Consider the following 4,515-nt stretch of genomic DNA (forward strand, 5'->3'; position numbering starts at 1 on the left):
GAACAAATGCAAAATGCTACTTTAAGAGGATGTGCTCATCTATATGTTCATTGCAGTATTGTTTACAATGGCCAAGAAGTGGAGGCAGCCTGGGTTTACAATAGCCAAGATATGGAAGCAACCTAAGTTTCTATATATATATATATATATATATATATATATATATATATATATAGTGAAATATTGCTCAGCCATGGAATTGAATAAGTTCTTGCCATCTCTGGTGGCATGGATGGACCTGGAGTGTATTGTGCTGAGTGGAGTATGTCAAACAGAGAATGACAGATGCACTGTGATTTCACTTATATAAAGAACAAAATAAACAAACAAACAAAACAGAAACAAACTCATAGATACAGAGAACATTTTGATGGTTGCCAGATGGGAGGGGGATTGGGCTGAGTGGAAAAGAGGAAGGGATTAATAAATACAATTTGGTTGTTACACAGTAGTCATGGGGATGTAGGGTACAGCATAAGGATTATAGTCAATAATATTGTAGTAACTATGCATGCTGTCAGATGAATACTAGGTTCATTGGAGGGATCGATGGGAGGGGTTTGGGGGCAGGGTGAAAAAGGGAGAAAGATTAAGAAATGCAAATTAGTAGTTATAAAATAGTCATTGGGGTGTAAAGCGGAGAAAATATAAAGCAGAATCAATAATATGGTAATAACTATGTATAGTGCCAGGTGGGTACTAGTCAGAGGGATCACTTTGCAAATTACATAAATTTCCAACCATTATACTGTCCACCTAAAATGAATATAAAGTAATATTGAATGTCAAAAAATAAAATTCAAAGGTCCAAGAACAATTGAACCAAAGGGAAAAAAATAGAGAAATAAAAAGAAAGTAAAAGGACAGGTTGGGAAGCATAATTCCTTCACTTTTTGGACTAAAGTCAAAGTAATAAATAAAAGTCCACTTTTTCATTCAGAAAAATAGTTGCTTCTGATTAAGAGTGCTAATCATATTTTCCTTGTTTCATTGCACTTTCAATGTCTACATATATTCTGTGAATCTTCTGAAATTTCTACCCATATGTGTATGTATGCTCATATGTGCACACACATACACACACAAACTTGTTATGTGTATATAATTATAGTTAACACTTACTAAACCCTTTCATGCCAAGCAACGTATTTAATGTTCGTAATATACCTAATCCTTCCAACAACCTTATATAGTCAGCTAAGGAAATTAAAGCATAGCATAGTCAAGGACCTTGATCCAGTTCATATAGCAAGTGAGTAGCAGGGCCCAGTGACACTTGTAATAGTTATTCCTCCATTTGTCTGTCTTAAACCACTACATTTGTGATTAATTTTTATAGCAGCCATAGAAACACTAACATTTTACATTATTAAATTTTGGAATAAAAATTATTCCAGTAGGCTATGGAAAACACAAAAATACAATTTAAAATGGCTTATTTTAAGTATTAAAATCTTATTGCTACTAAGTGTGACTCTACCTCATTTTAATTAGATTATGGGAGTGTGGGGAGCTTTTAACTGTCATGAATTAGGTTCTTTTTGTTTCACAGAAGACACTCATAGAATGCAAGCATGTGCTTTTTCTCTGACTGTTAGGATAACTAAAGTAACCAAATAATTTTCCAAATGTTTGAGAAATAGTATATAAGTAAAAGGATTAGTTAGGACAGGTGTTATTGTTTTGCATTAGCAGCAACATGCATAGTATTGGGCAAAAACACTAACAAGTTGATGACTTTGTTCAAAATGGTGACATAACCAGGAACATCCAAAACATATGAGGTTACTGTACAAAGTGAGGAAAATCAAAATTTTTAAATACATATGAAAAAATTGATTTTAAAAGCCATGCTTGGGAACTTCAGAGGATTATAATTTTTCACTTCAAATGTTGCCTGTTCCTATTGATCTTCCTCATTACTATCCCACACACCTATAGACTATACCTATACAATGAACTCTAAGATCCTATCCATATTTAGCTGACATGGTGTAACAAATATGATTTTAACTCAATGGACTGTCATTCCAAGATAGGCTTAGATTTTCTTCTATAAAGGATTTTCTTGAAATAACATTGGTTGCAACAAAATCTGAACAATAATATTCATTCAGTTCCATAATAGCCAGCATCTGATACAATTCCCTTGTTTAATATAGTTGACCTTCAATATAGAATTGTCTGTTTTTTAATAAATATTCTATCATGAATTAAATCTCTGCTTAAGCTTATTATCTAGGCATAGCTTCCATTATAATTTGTCTTTGTATGTTCCCACAGGACTGCTGTTCTCAGCTTTCTTTTGCTTGTTCTCAGATGAAAATGAATAGTGCAGAACTGTGGATAACTTGTATAATTGGATAAAGTCATATTCTCTGCCTTCAGGCTGTTCTGTCCTCTTCTAACTCTCCTCCTCCATCAAAACAGGAAAGAGTTTGATATCATCATTTATAGCTAAAACTGATTCAGATATTTGTATTTTTAAGCTTCTTATCTCTAATTGTGGAATGAAAGGATTTATCAACAAAGTGATTTTTTTTCTTTTAAGCAAAATAGAGTTTAGTGGAAGGGAAAATGCTGGATTAGATGCTAACCCTGAAGGCAAAGCAATTTTAGTTATATGAGGGTGGTATGTGTGCTGGTGGAAGGGGAAGTCGTGGTGAGAGAGATTTATGTGAAGTAAAATGATCAGAAAGAACACCAGGGTATGTAAGAATCCCTCCTTATTCCATGTCTTCTCTTCTCTTAAGCCTAATGTCTCTCCTTTCATTCTTTAGCTCAAGAGTCTCAAATTTTGGAGCTCTGGAGTCCACTCATCTTGATCCTCTCCCTTCATTGCATTTTTCATAAAATTGTTCAAAGTATAGTGGGTAAGAGCATCAACTTTAGAGCAGGATTGGCTCCTGGCAACTCCACTAGTAGGCTGTGTGACCTTGAGTGAGTTATTCAACTTTGCTATGTTTGGGCTTATTTACATATAAAATTAAGAAAGTCATAATACATGTAAATTTCATAGGGCAATAGTGCTTAGTAAGTAGTCAATAAATATTAATCATTTTTTATATTATTCAAAGTCTAGCTAAATTAATCTTTGCTTGTTCTAGATTCCTAAAGTACTTTTAATAACTAGTAGAAAGCTTACCAGAATATGCCTAATAGTTCTACTCATATTTATTTTGGCCTGGGATCCCTAAAAAACAGGGCCTGAGGCATGGATTAAATGATTAAGCTTTGTATGGGAGTACAATTGCAGGACAGTGAGAGTAAGTGAAAAGAAAAAGTGTGGAAGGATAAGAAGTAGCACAGGTTACTCTGCTGGTCACTGCTTCATAATAAGCCATGGAGAGACTGAGACCATCACTTGCAATGCTCACCTCCTCAGCCACATGGAGAAACTGTGCCTGAGCCCGGATGGGAGAGAGAGAGGAGACAGAATTGTTCTGTTTGGCTCCCTGTGGTCTCCATTGGTTCAGATTGATCCCACAGGAAGTTAATTCTCTTGTACTTCTGGATATAATACCTGATCAGGAAGCGAAATCTCATGCCCTAGTTTGAGGTGTTTCATCTGAGCCCATAAGTGTCAGAAGCGCCCACAGATTCTGGGCATATGGCTGGTTACCTGGCTACACAGTGATAACTAAAGTGGAGGGCCAGTATTCTTGGACAAGCAATTAGTTCGCTCCAGGCAGCGGAACTCATGTGAGGCACAGAGTTGATTCTACCATAAAAGCTTTCAAGGATAGCTGATGGCCCGGAATGCAGGGATGCAAGGCCAATGGGATCCAAGGGGATGTATAAGCTATGCTTTCTATTTTTTCTATTTTATAAAGATTATAGGGCCAGCCGAGTGGTGCGATGGTTAAGAACTGGCTTGGGATGCCAGAGGGCCCCGGTTCGGTTCCCACATATGAGGGCCAGTGACACTGCCCTCCACAGCTAAGATGCTGAACAACAGCTAAACCTGGAGTTCAGCTGCTGTGAGCTGCCGGCAAAGGCGAAGGCTGCAGCCCCTGTGGCAGTGGGTTGCCATGTGCTACCATATGTAGCCAGCAGCCAGCGTGAGCGGCCAGCAGCCGCAGTGAGCGGCCGTCCAGAAGCCCGCTACTGATCTGCTTCGCCCGGGAAGAGCGCAATGATGGTGCCAACTTGGTCCAGTGAAGCAACGTCCTCCACAACTAGACTGAAGAACAAAACGACAGCAACTTGTCTNATTCCCCAGCACTGTTCCCATCCCCCCAAATTCCCCAATAAAAATCTTAAATAAATAAATAAATTAATTAATTAATTAAATAAGCCTCTCCAAGTTATAAAAAAGTAAAAGGAGAGTTCTGGTCAAGATGGCAGAATAGGTGAATGCTGTGCTTATCTTCTCTTATGACCGCATCAAAATTACAACTAAACTACAAAACAACTATCATTGAGAATCACCTGAAATCTTGCTGAACAAAAGCCCTACGACTAAGGACATACAGAAGAAGCCACCTTGAGACTGGTAGGAGGGGCAGAGACACA

Source organism: Hipposideros armiger, unplaced genomic scaffold, assembly GCF_001890085.2.
Source record: "Hipposideros armiger isolate ML-2016 unplaced genomic scaffold, ASM189008v1 scaffold_563, whole genome shotgun sequence".
NCBI lineage: Eukaryota > Metazoa > Chordata > Mammalia > Chiroptera > Hipposideridae > Hipposideros > Hipposideros armiger.